Source organism: Schistocerca cancellata, chromosome 4 (genome assembly GCF_023864275.1).
Source record: "Schistocerca cancellata isolate TAMUIC-IGC-003103 chromosome 4, iqSchCanc2.1, whole genome shotgun sequence".
Classification (NCBI taxonomy): Eukaryota; Metazoa; Arthropoda; class Insecta; order Orthoptera; family Acrididae; genus Schistocerca; species Schistocerca cancellata.
The window spans coordinates 148372757-148389540 of record NC_064629.1 but is presented as its reverse complement, the minus strand read 5'-3'; the positions used below and the strand labels follow the sequence as shown (position 1 = coordinate 148389540).

At 42.4% G+C, this 16784-nt stretch overlaps 1 protein-coding gene across 4 annotated transcripts in view; it reads left to right on the top strand.

Annotated features, from left to right (window-relative positions):
• The window catches only part of LOC126185192 (bone morphogenetic protein receptor type-2), a 382730-nt gene that overhangs the window by 311243 nt on the left and 54703 nt on the right, over positions 1-16784 (top strand). The gene's annotated exons all lie outside the window — the stretch shown is intronic.

Here is a 16784-nt window from a genome sequence, read left to right as displayed (position 1 = left end):
AGATTAGCAAGCATATGTACAAGGTCAGTTTGGAAAGTAACCTCCATTTGGCTGTAAATAAAAAGCTTGCATGGAAAAAAATTGCTACATATGTCTTGAAACTACAGCTTTTTGCTATATTTCGAACATGGTCAACATTTAAGTATTTGTGATAGTGTTTCTTTATAAATTCCTTCTTCATTAAATTCTGCTGCCTGGGCCCATAGCCAGTCATTCATGGCATTTTGAAGTTCACACACAAGCCACTTCTTCGTGTGAGCAAAGAGATGAAAATCACCTGGTGCGAAGTCTGGACTGTATGGGAGGTTAAAAACATCCCATTTGAACTACTTCAAAATCTCTAGAGCTTTTCAGGCATCTCGAGGATGAGCATTGTCATACAAAAAAAAGAAAAGACACATGCTATTTTGACAATTGTTTTCACTTAAGTTTCTTTGGAGTTTCACAGTAGACATCTGAAATTATTGTCATTCAACACTTCATAAATTCAACAGCAAAACTCGTCGGCATCCCAAAAAATCATAGTTGTAACCTTCCTGGATGATAAAGTTTGGTGGGCTTTCTTCAGCTTGAATGGAGAATAAGTATGGCCCCAAGCCATTGACTGTTTTTTTTTTTTTAACATATATGCATGCCACCCAAGTTTCATCACTAGTCAGAATTCTGTTTAAAAAAAAAAAAAAAACCTTCCCCTTCAGCATTGTATCTTGAAAAGAAATGTAAGGCATATCCCATTCATTTGGTTTTCTACATCTACATCTACATCTACATATATACTCCGCCAACCACCAAGCGGTGTGTGGCGGCGGGCACAATTCGCGCCAAAGTCATTCCCCCCCCCCCCCCCCCCCTCCCCTCTGTTCCACTTGCGGATCGCACAAAGGAAAAACAACTGTCTGAATGCCTCAGTACGAGCTCCAATTTCCCTTATCTTTGAATTGCGTGATTTGAAAGTTGGTGGTGGTAATAATATATGCTCTACATCCTCACCGAAGATCGGATTTCAGAATTTAGTGAACAGCCCCTTCCGTTTAGTGCGTTGTCTATCTGCAAGTGTGTCCCATTTCAAACTTTTAATGAGATCTGTAATGCTCTCACGATGGCTAAATGTACCGGTCACGAATCTTGCCACTCTTCTTTGGACCTTCTCAATCTCTTGAATCAGACCCAACTGGTAAGGGTCCCATACAGATGAACAGTACTTGGATGAACTAACGTATTGTAAGCAGTTTCCTTTGTTGAAGGACTGCATCACTTCAGGATTCTACCAATAAACCACAATCTAGACTTCGCCTTGCCTGTTACTTGTGTAGTCTGATCATTCCATTTGTTATCATTTCGAATAGTCACACCAAGACACTTGACGGATGTTACTGCTTCCAGAGACTGGGCATTTATTTTGTACTCGTACATTAATGGGGATTTTTGCCTTGTTATACACAGTAGGTTACACTTACCAATATTGAGAGATAACTGCCAGTCATTACACCATGCATTTATTTTTTGCAAATCTGCATTGATTTCTTTACAATTTTCGTGTGGTACTACTCTCCTGTGGACTACAGCATCATCAACAAACAGTCTAATGCCGCTGTCAATACCATCAACCAGATTGTTTATGTAAATCGTAAAAAGCAGCGGACCTATTACGCTGCTCTGAGGCACACCTGAAGTTACGCTTGTTTCTGTTGAAGTCACCCCATTCAGGATGACATACTGCTCTCTGTCTGTTAGAAAACTTTCTATCCAACCACATATGTCATTGGGTAGACCATAAGTGCGCACTTTTTGAGCAAGCGGCAGTGTGGAACTGAGTCGAACGCCTTTCGAAAGTAGAGAAATATGGAATCAAACTGGGAGCCGGTATCTAGAGCCTGTTGTATATCATGCACAAAGAGGGCCAGCTGTGTCGCGCATGACTGCTGTTTCCTAAAACCATGCTGGTTTCTGCAGCTGAGCTTCTCAGAGTTTAGAGAGGTCATTATGTCTGAACACAACTATGTTCCATGATTCTACAACAAATCAATGGCAGCGAAATTGGCAGGTAATTATGTGCATCCAATTTTCTCCCCTTTTTATAGATTGCTATGACCTGGGCCTTTTCCCAGTCCTGTGGAACTTTCCGCTGTTCCAACGATATCTGATAGGTGATCTACATCTACATCTACATTTATACTCCGCAAGCCACCCAACGGTGTGTGGCGGAGGGCATTTTACGTGCCACTGTCATTACCTCCCTTTCCTGTTCCAGTCGCGTATGGTTCGCGGGAAAAACGACTGTCTGAAAGCCTTCGTGCGCGCTCTAATCTCTCTAATTTTACATTCGTGATCTGCTCAGGAGGTATAAGTAGGGGGAAGCAATATATTCGATACCTCATCCAGAAACACACCCTCTCGAAACCTGGCGAGCAAGCTACACCACGATGCAGAGCGCCTCTCTTGCAGAGTCTGCCACTTGAGTTTGTTAAACATCTCCGTAACGCTATCACGGTTACCAAATAACCCTGTGACAAAACGTGCCACTCTTCTTTGGATCTTCTCTATCTCCTCCGTCAACCCGATCTGGTACGGATCCCACACTGATGAGCAATACTCAAGTATAGGTCGAACGAGTGTTTTGTAAGCCACCTCCTTTGTTGATGGACTACATTTTCTAAGGACTCTCCCAATGAATCTCAACCTGGTACCCGCCTTACCAACAATTAATTTTATATGATCATTCCACTTCAAATCGTTCCGCACGCATACTCCCAGATATTTTACAGATGTAACTGCTACCAGTGTTTGTTCCGCTATCATATAATCATACAATAAAGGATCCTTCTTTCTATGTATTCACAATACATTACATTTGTCTATGTTAAGGGTCAGTTGCCACTCCCTGCACCAAGTGCCTATCCGCTGCAGATCTTCCTGCATTTCGCTACAATTTTCTAATGCTGCAACTTCTCTGTATATTACAGCATCATCCGCAAAAAGCTGCATGGAACTTCCGACACTATCTACTAGGTCATTTATATATATTGTGAAAAGCAATGGTCCCATAACACTCCCCTGTGGCACGCCAGAGGTTACTTTAATGTCTGTAGACGTCTCTCCATTGATAGCAACATGCTGTGTTCTGTTTGCTAAAAACTCTTCAATCCAGCCACACAGCTGGTCTGATATTCCGTAGGCTCTTACTTTGTTTATCAGGCGACAGTGCGGAACTGTATCGAACGCCTTCCGGAAGTCAAGAAAAATAGCATCTACCTGGGAGCCTGTATCTAATATTTTCTGGGTCTCATGAACAAATAAAGCGAGTTGGGTCTCACACGATCGCTGTTTCCGGAATCCATGTTGATTCCTACATAGTAGATTCTGGGTTTCCAAAAATGACATGATACTCGAGCAAAAAACATGTTCTAAAATTCTACAACAGATCGATGTCAGAGATATAGGTCTATAGTTTTTTGCATCTGCTTGACGACCCTTCTTGAAGACTAGGACTACCTGTGCTCTTTTCCAATCATTTGGAACCTTCTGTTCCTCTAGAGACTTGCGGCACACGGCTGTTAGAAGGGGGGCAAGTTCTTTCGCGTACTCTGTGTAGAATCGATTTGGTATCCCGTCAGGTCCAGTGGACTTTCCTCTGTTGAGTGATTCCAGTTGCTTTTCTATTCCTTGGACACTTATTTCGATGTCAGCCATTTTTTCGTTTGTGCGAGGATTTAGAGAAGGAACTGCAGTGCGGTCCTCCTCTGTGAAACAGCTTTGGAAAAAGGTGTGTAGTATTTCAGCTTTACGTGTGTCATCCTCTGTTTCAATGCCTTTATCATCCCGGAGTGTCTGGATATGCTGTTTCGAGCCACTTACTGATTTAACGTAAGACCAGAACTTCCTAGGATTTTCTGTCAAGTCAGTACATAGAATTTTACTTTCAAATTCACTGAACGCTTCACGCATAGCCCTCCTTACGCTAACTTTGACATCATGTAGCTTCTGTTTGTCTGAGAGGTTTTGGCTGCGTTTAAACTTGCAGTGAAGCTCTCTTTGCTTTCGCAGTAGTTTCCTAACTTTGTTGTTGTACCACGGTGGGTTTTTCCCGTCCCTCACAGTTTTACTCGGCACGTACCTGTCTAAAACGCATTTTACGATTGCCTTGAACTTTTTCCATAAACACTCAACATTGTCAGTGTCGGAACAGAAATTTTCGTTTTGATCTGTTAGGTAGTCTGAAATCTGCCTTCTATTACTCTTGCTAAACAGATAAACCTTCCTCCCTTTTTTTATATTCCTATTAACTTCCATATTCAGGGATGCTGCAACGCCCTTGTGATCACTGATTCCCTGTTCTGCACATACAGAGTCGAAAAGTTCGGGTCTGTTTGTTATCAGTAGGTCCAAGATGTTATCTCCACGAGTCGGTTCTCTGTTTAATTGCTTGAGGTAATTTTCGGATAGTGCACTCAGTATAATGTCACTCGATGCTCTGTCCCTACCACCCGTCCTAAACATCTGAGTGTCCCAGTCTATATCTGGTAAATTGAAATCTCCACCTAAGACTATAACATGCTGAGAAAATTTATGTGAAATGTATTCCAAATTTTCTCTCAGTTGTTCTGCCACTAATGCTGCTGAATCGGGAGGTCGGTAAAAGGAGCCAACTATTAACCTAGCTCGGTTGTTGAGTGTAACCTCCACCCATAATAATTCACAGGAACTATCCACTTCTACTTCACTACAGGATAAACTACTACTAACAGCGACGAACACTCCACCACCGGTTGCATGCAATCTATCCTTTCTAAACACCGTCTGTGCCTTTGTAAAAATTTCGGCTGAATTTATCTCTGGCTTCAGCCAGCTTTCTGTACCTATAATGATTTCAGCTTCGGTGCTTTCTATCAGCGCTTGAAGTTCCGGTACTTTACCAACGCAGCTTCGACAGTTTACAATTACAATACCGATTGCTGCTTGGTCCCCGCATGTCCTGACTTTGCCCCGCACCCGTTGAGGCTGTTGCCCTTTCTGTACTTGCCCGAGGCCATCTAACCTAAAAAACCGCCCAGCCCACGCCACACAACCCCTGCTACCCGTGTAGCCGCTTGTTGCGTGTAGTGGACTCCTGACCTTTCCAACGGAACCCGAAACCCCACTACCCTATGGCGCAAGTTGAGGAATCTGCAGCCCACACGGTCGCAGAACCGTCTCAGCCTCTGATTCAGACCCTCCACTCGGCTCTGTACCAAAGGTCCGCAGTCAGTCCTGTCGACGATGCTGCAGATGGTGAGCTCTGCTTTCATCCTGCTAGCGAGACTGGCAGTCTTCACCAAATCAGATAGCCGCCGGAAGCCGGAGAGGATTTCCTCCGATCCATAGTGACACACATCATTGGTGCCAACATGAGCGACCACCTGCAGATGGGTGCACCCTGTACCCTTCATGGCATCCGGAAGGACCCTTTCCACATCTGGAATGACTCCCCCCGGTATGCACACAGAGTGCACATTGGTTTTCTTCCCCTCTCTTGCTGCCATATCCCTAAGGGGCACCATTACGCGCCTGACGTTGGAGCTCCCAACTACCAGTAAGCCCACCCTCTGCGACCGCCCGGATCTTGCAGACTGAGGGGCAACCTCTGGAACAGGACAAGCAGCCATGCCAGGCTGAAGATCAGTATCAGCCTGAGACAGAGCCTGAAACCGGTTCGTCAGACAAACTGGAGAGGCCTTCCGTTCAGCCCTCCGGAATGTCCTTCGCCCCCTGCCACACCTTGAGACGACCTCCCACTCTACCACAGGTGAGGGATCAGCCTCAATGCGGGCAGTATTCAGGGCAACCACAGTCGTAGTCCGATCGGGGGATGCGTGGGATGAGCTGGCCGTCCCCGACAAACCCCCATCCGGACCCCCACAGTGATGCCCATTGGCAACAGCCTCAAGCTGTGTGACCGAAGCCAACACTGCCTGATGCTGGGAGTGAAGGGATGCCAACTCAGCCTGCATCCGAACACAGCAGTTGCAGTCCCTATCCATGCTAAAAACTGTTGTGCAAAGAACGTCTGAAATAATCTACAGAGAGCGCAAACAAATCGACACAGAATTTAAACGGTTATTAAAATACAAGATTGGCTAGTAAATGCAGTAATGCTGCTACTTGCGCACTGCTGACACACTGCTCGGCGGCGGAAGGAGACTACGCGATTTTACACTATTCAGGTACTAAAACGCGATGCTACAACTCTCAAATACTATAATACACCCGAAATTTATGAATTAAACATTGCAAGTACCAAAAACACGCAAAGAAATTAAGAATTAAACTACGTAACAAATGAGTGAGCTAGGAGTATACGACTTGCTGCTGCAGCTGCTTATCCAGTGGCGGCAGGGAGCACACCCTGATGGATACGAATGGTGCTATATTTGTAGCATGTTGCTGTTGTTGTGGTCTTCAGTCCTGAGACTGGTTTGATGCAGCTCTCCATGCTATTCTATCCTGTGCAAGCTTCTTCATCTCCCAGTACCTACTGCAACCTACATCCTTCTGAATCTGCTTAGTGTATTCATCTCTTGGTCTCCCCCTACGATTTTTACCCTCCACGCTGCCCTCCAATACTAAATTGGTGATCCCTTGATGCCTCAGAACATGTCCTACCAACCGCTCCCTTCTTCTGGTCAAGTTGTGCCACAAACTTCTCTTCTCCCCAATTCTATTCAATACTTCATCATTAGTTATGTAATCTACCCATCTAATCTTCATCATTCTTCTGTAGCACCACATTTCGAAAGCTTCTATTCTCTTCTTGTCCAAACTATTTACCATCTATGTTTCACTTCCATACATGGCTACACTCCATACAAATACTTTCAGAAATGACTTCCTGACACTTAAATCTATACTCGATGTTAACAAATTTCTCTTCTTCAGAAACGCTTTCCTTGCCATTGCCAGTCTACATTTTATATCCTCTCTACTTCGACCATCATCAGTTATTTTGCTCCCCAAATAGCAAAACTCCTTTACTACTTTAAGTGTCTCATTTCCTAATCTAATTCCTTCAGCATCACCCGACTTAATTCGACTACATTCCATTATCCTCGTTTTGCTTTTGTTGATGTTCATCTTATATCCTCCCTGCAAGACACCATCCATTCCGTTCAACTGCTCTTCCAAGTCCTTTGCTGTCTCTGACAGAATTACAATGTCATCGGCGAACCTCAAAGTTTTTATTTCTTCTCCATGGATTTTAATACCTACTCCAAATTTTTCTTTTGTTTCCTTTACTGCTTGCTCAGTATACAGATTGAATAACATCGGGGAGAGGCTACAACCATGTCTTACTCCCTTCCCAACCACTGCTTCCCTTTCATGTCCCTCGACTCTTATAACTGCCATCTGGTTTCTGTACAAATTGTAAATAGCCTTTCGCTCCCTGTATTTTACCCCTTCCACCTTTAGAATTTGAAAGAGAGTATTCCAGTCAACATTGTCAAAAAGCTTTCTCTAAGTCTACAAATGCTAGAAACGTAGGTTTGCCTTTCCTTAATCTTTCTTCTAAGATAAGTCGTAAGGTCAGTATTGCCTCACGTGTTCCAGTATTTCTACGGAATCCAAACTGATCTTCCCCGAGGTCGGCTTCTACTAGTTTTTCCATTCGTCTGTAAAGAATTCATGTTAGTATTTTGCAGCTGTGGCTTATTAAACTGATAGTTCGGTAATTTTCACATCTTTAAACACCTGCTTTCTTTGGGATTGGAATTATTATATTCTTCTTGAAGTCTGAGGGTATTTCGCCTGTTTCATACATCTTGCTCACCAGGTGGTAGAGTTTTGTCAGGACTGGCTCTCCCAAGGCTGTCAGTAGTTCTAATGGAATGTTGTCTACTCCGGGGGCCTTGTTTCGACTCAGGTCTTTCAGTGCTCTGTCAAACTCTTCACGCAGTATCGTATCTCCCATTTCATCTTCAGCTACATCCTCTTCCATTTGCATAATATTGTCCTCAAGTACATCGCCCTTGTATAGACCCTCTATATACTCCTTCCACCTTTCTGCTTTCCCTTCTTTGCTTAGAACTGGGTTTCCATCTGGGCTCTTGATGTTCATACAAGTGGTTCTCTTATCTCCAAAGGTCTCTTTAATTTTCCTGTAGGCAGTATCTATCTTACCCCTAGTGATATGCACCTCTATATCCTTACATTTGCCCTCTAGCCATCCCTGCTTAGCCATTTTGCACTTCCTGTCGATCTCATTTTTGAAACGTTTGTATTCCTTTTTGCCTGCTTCATTTACTGCATTTTTATATTTTCTCCTTTCATCAATTAAATTCAATATTTCTTCTGTTACCCAAGGATTTCTACTAGCCCTTGTCTTTTTACCTACTTGATCCTCTGCTGCCTTCACTACTTCATCCCTCAAAGCTACCCATTCTTCTACTACTGTATTTCTTTCCCCCATTCCTGTCCATTGTTCCCTTATGCTCTCCCTGAAACTCTGTACAACCTCTGGTTCTTTCAGTTTATCCAGGTCCCATCTCCTTAAATTCCCACCTTTTTGCAGTTTCTTCAGTTTTAATCTACAGGTCATAACCAATAGATTGTGGTCAGAGTCCACATCTGCCCCTGGAAATGTCTTACAATTTAAAACCTGGTTCCTAAATCTCTGTCTTACCATTATATAATCTATCTGATACCTTTTAGTGTCTCCAGGGTTCTTCCATGTATACAACCTTGTGTCATGATTCTTAAACCAAGTGTTAGCTATGATTGAGTTGTGCTCTGTGCAAAATTCTACCAGGCGGCTTCCTCTTTCATTTCTTAGCCCCAATCCATATTCACCTACTACGTTTCCTTCTCTCCCTTTTCCTACACTCGAATTCCAGTCACCCATGACTATTAAATTTTCGTCTCCCTTCACTATCTGAATAATTTCTTTTATTTCATCATACATTTCTTCAATTTCTTCGTCATCTGCAGAGCTAGTTGGCATATAAACTTGTACTACTGTAGTAGGTGTGGGCTTCGTATCTATCTTGGCCACAATAATGCGTTCACTATGCTGTTTGTAGTAGCTTACCCGCATTCCTGTTTTCCTATTCATTATTTGTAGCATAGTCAACATATAATCTTATGGGGGTACCGTCTGGGCCAGACGCCTTCCTGGTGTATAAGGATCTTAACTGCTTTACAATCCCAGATACACTAAACACTATGTCAGTCATCCTTAAATTTGTTTGATGAATGAAAAGGGGAATGGTGCTGCAGTCCTCTACCATAAATGAGTTTTTGAAAGCTAGGTTTAGAGTTTCAGCCTTCTGTTTCTCATCATCCGTAGCATTACCCGTACTGTCAGCAAGAGAAGGTATTGAATTATTTGTAGCATTCATAGATTTTACGTACGACCAATTTTTGAATCTGCAGATAAAATATTGCTTTCAAATTCGTTAAAAGAATCTCTCATTGTCCTTCTGACAGCTGCTTTCATTTTGCAATAATTTCTGTTTGTCAGCGGGGCAGTGACTACGTTTAAAATGACTGTGCAAAATTCTCTGCTTTCTCAACAACTTCCTAATATGTTTGTTGTACCAAGGTGGATCCTTTCCCTCCCCTATGTCTTTGCTAGGCACATACTTCTCTAGCATGTGGTGGACAATACCTTTAAATTCTGACCAAAGATGATCAATATCTTTGTGTCCCCCATGGTGAATGCTTGGAGCTGACTATGAAGATATTCATTAATGACACTTTGATTTGCTTTCCCAAACAAGAAAACTCTACGCTATTTCTTTGGTGTTTTTGCAACTTGCACTGACATAGAAGCCACAACGACATAATGTCACTAATACCTTCTTCTAGATTAACTTCCTCAGAATGATCAGGTCTGTTTGTCACCAAGAATCTAATATGTCCCCATCTTGAGTTGGTTTTCTAACCAATTGCTCAAGGCTGTATGTTGGGAGCACTCCTGGAATAACTTCACACGAGTCTTTGCTTCTGCTCCCTGTGATAAATGTGTAATTTTCCCAGTCAGTGGATGCTAGCATAAAGTCTCCACCTATAACTAATGGATAATATGGATATTTATTTCCTATCTACTCAAGACTTTCCCCGAAACATTCTGCGATATTTGCTGCGGATGCAGGTGCTCTATAAAAACATCCTAATAAAGTGGTCAGTCCTTGTCTGATGGACAGCTTTATCCAGACTATTTCACAGTCTTGGCGACAAACAGGCCTCATTTTCTAGATGAAGTTAATCTAGAAGGAGGTTTTAGTGACCCTAATGTCGTTGTGTCTTCTATGTCAGTGAAAGTTGCAAAAACACCAAAGAAACAGTGTAGAGTTTTCTTGTTTGGGAAAGCAAATAAAAGTGTCATTAATGAAAATCTTCATAGTCAGCTCCAAGCATCTCAACTACGTTTAAACAGCTTTTAACTGCAATGAACACACCACCTCCCATAGCATCAGTCCTATCCTTCCTAAACATTGTCCAATCCGAGTTCAAAATTTTACTGCTATTTATGTCTGGTTTCAACAAGCTTTCAGTACCTAATACAATATTGGCATTGCTACTTTCCAGGCTTTAGGAACAGACCTTTCGTCAAGTGAGAAGTTGTTTATTTCAGAGAGTAGCTTTGGGATCTTGCTACAGATACTTCAGCAATTTACTAACATGAGATGTAGCATATTTAAATCCTTTAGAATGACCTGTTTAGGCAAACTAACAATTTTTACAGTTGGCACATGTGCATCAGTGTCATGAACTGGTAATTTTTCAGGCCAATGGTTTGTTTCCCATGGAGAGGAACCTAACCTAGCAAAAACCCCTGTGCACGCCACAAGTACTGTGCTACCCATTGAGCTGCCTCCTGTGTGTAGTGCACCCCTGATCTATTGACAGGCGTCTTACAACCTTCCACCCCATAGCGTAGGTCAAGGAATCTACAACCATTTTCGTCATGGAGTCGACGTAGCCTCTGGTTTAAATTCTCCACATACTCCAAACCAGAGGACCCCGGTCCACCCTGGATATGATGCTGCAGACTGTCAGCTTGGCTTCCACTCCTTGAGAGATGGAGGCCACCTTTGCCAACTTAGCCAGCCGTCGAAAGGACCGAAGGATTTCCTCTGTACCCCAATGACAGTTATTGTTGGTTCAAACGTGTGCAACAATCTGCAGCTGACTGCACTCCGCACACTCGATAGCCACCGGAAGAGCCTCTTCCACAACCCAGACAAGGCCCCCCAGCAAGCACACCGAGTGAACATTGGACTTCTTCCCCACCCTAGGCGCTATGTTCCTGGGGGGGCTCCGTGACTCACCTAACGTTGGAGCTCCCAATAACTAACAAACCCCTGCTCCCATGTGCTTGTCTGGACCTTGCTGAAGTGCTGAAGGAGCAGCTACTATCCTGGCAGAAGGTACATTTTCATCCAGCTCAGTCTCCCCTACAGCATCAGATACCATACTGAATCTATTAGAAAAGTGCATGGGATTTGGCAAGAGCTTGCATCTCCAATGCAGCCTTCGCCTTGAGGCTCGAGACCTTGACACAGTCCGCCACCCACACTGAGGTGAGAGTGGGCTGGCCGGCTCAGTCGCACCTGTGGTCGGCTCAGCGGTAGAGGGTTCATCGAACCATTTTCATATTACTTCTCTACCATTCCACTCTCGAATGAGGCGTGGGAGAAAGGAACACCTAAATCTTTCTATTCGAGCTCTGATTTCTCTCATTTTATTATGATGATCATTTCTCCTTACGTAGTTGGGTGTCAACAAAATATTTTCACATTCGGAAGAGAAAGTTGGTGACTGAAATTTCGTAAATAGATCTTGTCGCAAAAAAAAAAAAAACTGCCTTTGTTTCAGTGACTGCCACCCCAACTTGCGTATCGTATCAGTGACACTCTCACCTCTATTACGTGATATCATGAAACGAGCTGCCCTTCTTTGCACTTTTTCAATGTGCTCCATCAGTCCTACCTGGTAAGGATCCCATACCGCACAGCAATATTCCAGCAGAGGATGGAAAAGTGTAATGTACACTGTCTCTTTAGTGGGTTTGTCGCATCTTCTAAGTGCTCTGCCAACAAAGTGCAGTCTTTTTTTTTGCCTTCCCCAGTATATTATCTGTGTGGTCTTTCCAATTTAAGTTGCTCGTAATTGTAATTCCTAGGTATTTAGTCGAATTGACAGCCCTTAGATTTGTGTGCTTTATCGTATACCCAAAATTTATCAGATTTCTTTTAGTACTCATGTCTAGGACCTTGCACTTTTCTTTGTTTAGTACCAATTGCCACTTTTCACACCATACAGAACTTCTCTCTAGATCATTTTGTAATTGGAATTGATCGTCTGATGATTTTACTAGACGGTAAATTACAGCGTCATCAGCAAACAATCTATGGGGGCGGCTCAGATTATCACCTAGATCATTTATGTAAATCAGGAACACCAGAGGGCCTATGACACTACCTTGCGGAATGCCAGATATCACTTCTGTTCTACTCGATGATTTACCGCCTATCACTACGAACTGTGACCTCTCTGAGAGGAAATCACGAATCCAGCCACACAACTGAGATGATACTCCATATGCACGCAATTTGATTAATAGTTGCTTGTGAGGAACGGTATCAAAGGCCTTCTGTAAATCTAGAGATATGGAATCTATTTGAGATCCCCTGTTGACAGCACTCATTACTTCCTGGGAATAAAGAGCTAGCTATGTTGCACAAGAACAATATTTTCTGAATCCATGTTGGTTATGTATCAATAAGTCATTTTCTTCAAGGTGATTCATAATGTTCGAATACAGTATATCATCCAAAATCGTACTGCAAATTGAGGTCAGCGATATGGGTCTGTAATTTAATGAGTTACTCCTATTTCCTTTCTTGAATATTAGTGTGACCTGTGCTACTTTCCAGGCTTTAGGAACAGACCTTTCATCAAGTGAGCAGTTGTATATGATTGCTAAGAAAGGTGCTATTGTGTCTGCATACTCTGAAAGGAACCTGATTGGTATACCATCTGGACCGGAAGACTTGCCTTTCTTAAGTGATTTGAGTTGTTTCGCAACAACTAAGATACCTACTTTTATGTCACTCATGCTAACAGCTGTTCTGATTTCAAATTCTGGAATATTTACTTTGTCTTCTTTCGTGAAGGAATTATGGAAAACTGTATTTAGTAACTCTGCTTTAGTGGCACCATCATCGGTAACATTTCCATCGCTATCGCGCATTTACAGCATTGACTGTTTTTTGCCACTGGTGTATTTTACATCCGACCAATATCTCTTTGGGTTTTCTACCATATTTTGAGACAATTTTTCATTGTGGAAACTATTAAAAGCATCTCGCATTGATGTCCGCACTAAGTTTCAAGCTTCCATCAAACTTAGCCAGTCTTGGGGATTTTGCGTTCTTTTGAATTTGGCATGTTTTTTTCTTTGCTTCTGCGACAGTGTTCTGACGTGTTTAGTGCACCATGGTGGATCAGTCCCATCTCTTATGCAGTATGAATCTATCTATTGCTGTCGATACTGTATCTTTGAATTTAAGCCAAATCTGGTCTACATTTACATAATTAGCTTGGAAGGAATGGAGACTCTCTCTTAGGAAGGCATCAAGAGAATTTTTATCTGTTGTTTTAAATAGATATACTTTGCATTTATTTTTAGTGGTTTTTGTTGAGATAGTTTTGAGCGTTGCTACAATGACCTTGTGTTCACTAATCCCTGTATCCGTCATGATGCCCTCTATTAGATCAGGATTATTTGTAGCTAAGAGGTCAAGTGTGTTTTTGCAACCATTTACAATTCATGTGGGCTCATGAAATAATTGTTCAAAGTAATTCTCAGAGAAAGCATTTAGTAAAATTTCGGAAGATGTTTTCTGTCTTCCACCGGCTTTGAACATGTATTTTCGCCAACAAATTGAGGGTAGATTGAAGTCTCCACCAATTATAACTGTATGAGTTGGGTACTTATTTGTAATGAGATTCAAGTTTTCTTTGAACCGTTCATCTAGTATATCATCTGAGTCAGGGGTTCAGTAGAAGGAGCCAATTATTATTTTGGTACGGCTTTTGAGTATAACCTCTATCCATAGTAATTCACAGGACTATCTATTTCAACTTCACTAGAAGATAAACTACTACCAACAGACACACACACACCACCACCTACTTTATTTAATCTATCCTTTCTGAAGATGGTTTGCACCTCTGTAAAAATTTCAGCAGAATTTATCTCTGGCTTTAGCCAGCTTTCTGTTCCTATAACCATTTCAGCTTCAGTGCTTTCTATCAGCGCTTGAAGCTTGGGTACTTCTCCAACACAGCTATTACAATTTACAACAGCAATACCGACTGTTGCTTGGTCGATTCTCGTCGCTTCTTTGCTCCATACCCTTTGAGACTGGAGCCCTTTTTTATCTTTCCCGAGACTTTCTAACCTTAAAAACTGCCCAATCCATGCCACACAGCCCCTGCTACCCATGTAGCCACCTCCTGTGTGTAGTGGACACCCTTACTGAACCACCATTTCAATTCTTTACTTAATGTGTATCTGATATTATTATTTTATTTCCACTGTCAAAGTGTGCACCATTTCTACACACTCTGTTGCAGGCATTACCATGCACAAGATCACACAAAAAGCATTTTGCAGATTATAGTTCCCTAATTTGTGAAAGAGTATATTCTTTTTGCATACTGTAAGTCAGTGATGTTCACACCAATTGACATTAGCTCTCATAGATTTCACAGCACATTTGTGACTGCTTGATGTGTATCTAATTGGGTAAGTGTAAAATTAATAATGCACCCACAAAACACAGATGGGCCTTGCAAAAGAACTTGTGCTCCTTTGTTAGCAACTTTGACCTCAAGATCTTCTAAGGCCTTATAAACAGTTAGACGCGAACGTCTATATCTTCTTCTATATGGAGGCATCTCAGATAAGAGTGCGATGCTGCTGCACGCGCTGCTGCACGCCGACTGAAGCCGGCTTAGACTGTTACTCCACACGTCTGCACAGACGTGTAATAATGTGTTACATCTCCAGTGACTTGTACTTTAGCACATCTTCCAGCACCTTTCATCCACAGACAAACACTCTCTTGTTCACTTATTTTACGATGATTTCTTGTTCTGAACGAAAATGCCTGGTTAGATATGAAGTAAGACACGCCCAAGTCTCTATTAAAAACTTCTCCAACATGAAAAGTGCGATAGGCTATAACATCTCTTGCATTAAATGCTTCCAAACCAGTAACTTTATTCACTGTATTGCCATTATAACGAACAACAGCAACTGTAATCCAACCATTGCCAGCTTGATGTGTATCTAATTGGGTAAGTGTAAAATTAATAATGCACCCACAAAACACAGATGGTCCTTGCAAAAGAACTTGTGCTCCTTTGTTAGCAACTTTGACCTCAAGATCTTCTAAGGCCTTATAAACAGTTAGACGCGAACGTCTATATCTTCTTCTATATGGAGGCATCTCAGATAAGAGTACGATGCTGCTGCACGCGCTGCTGCACGCCGACTGAAGCCGGCCAAACCGCGTACGCGATTGCGCTTCGGCACAGCGCCAAGAGTGACGCAACGCTGACCTCCAGCGTTGGTGATGTCACAGAGTGATGATGTCATGCTCTGCGCGACAAAAAACTGTTCTCACTCTATGGCCTCCGGTTAGTGGAGCGTACCTCCACGATCAGTATTTTTTAATTATAATTTTTTTTTAATAAAGGATTATGGGAAAGGATAAGAGAATTTTTATTTTAATTTCTGTAATAATGTGTTACATCTCCAGTGACTTGTACTTTAGCACATCTTCCAGCACCTTTCATCCACAGACAAACACTCTCTTGTTCACTTATTTTAGGATGATTTCTTGTTCTGAACGAAAATGCCTGGTTAGATATGAAGTAAGACACGCCCAAGTCTCTATTAAAAACTTCTCCAACATGAAAAGTGCGATAGGCTATAACATCTCTTGCATTAAATGCTTCCAAACCAGTAACTTTATTCACTGTATTGCCATTATAACGAACAACAGCAACTGTAATCCAACCATTGCCAGCTTGATGTGTATCTAATTGGGTAAGTGTAAAATTAATAATGCACCCACAAAACACAGATGGTCCTTGCAAAAGAACTTGTGCTCACGCTCGGAGTACGGCCTTGCGTCACTACTGGCGCTGTGCCAAGGCTGAATCCCGTCCGCGCGCGGTCTAGAGATCCTACCGCGCGAATACGGGATTCGCCACTGCCAGTTGCAGCCCAGCGCTCGGTGAGTGCAGACGTGTGGAGTAACAGTCTAAGCCGGCTTCAGTCGGCATGCAGCAGCGCGTGCAGCAGCATCGCACTCTTATCTGAGATGCCTCCATATAGAAGAAGATATAGACGTTCGCGTCTAACTGTTTATAAGGCCTTAGAAGATCTTGAGGTCAAAGTTGCTAACAAAGGAGCACAAGTTCTTTTGCAAGGCCCATCTGTGTTTTGTGGGTGCATTATTAATTTTACACTTACCCAATTAGATACACATCAAGCTGGCAATGGTTGGATTACAGTTGCTGTTGTTCGTTATAATGGCAATACAGTGAATAAAGTTACTGGTTTGGAAGCATTTAATGCAAGAGATCTTATAGCCTATCGCACTTTTCATGTTGGAGAAGTTTTTAATAGAGACTTGGGCGTGTCTTACTTCATATCTAACCAGGCATTTTCGTTCAGAACAAGAAATCATCCTAAAATAAGTGAACAAGAGAGTGTTTGTCTGTGGATGAAA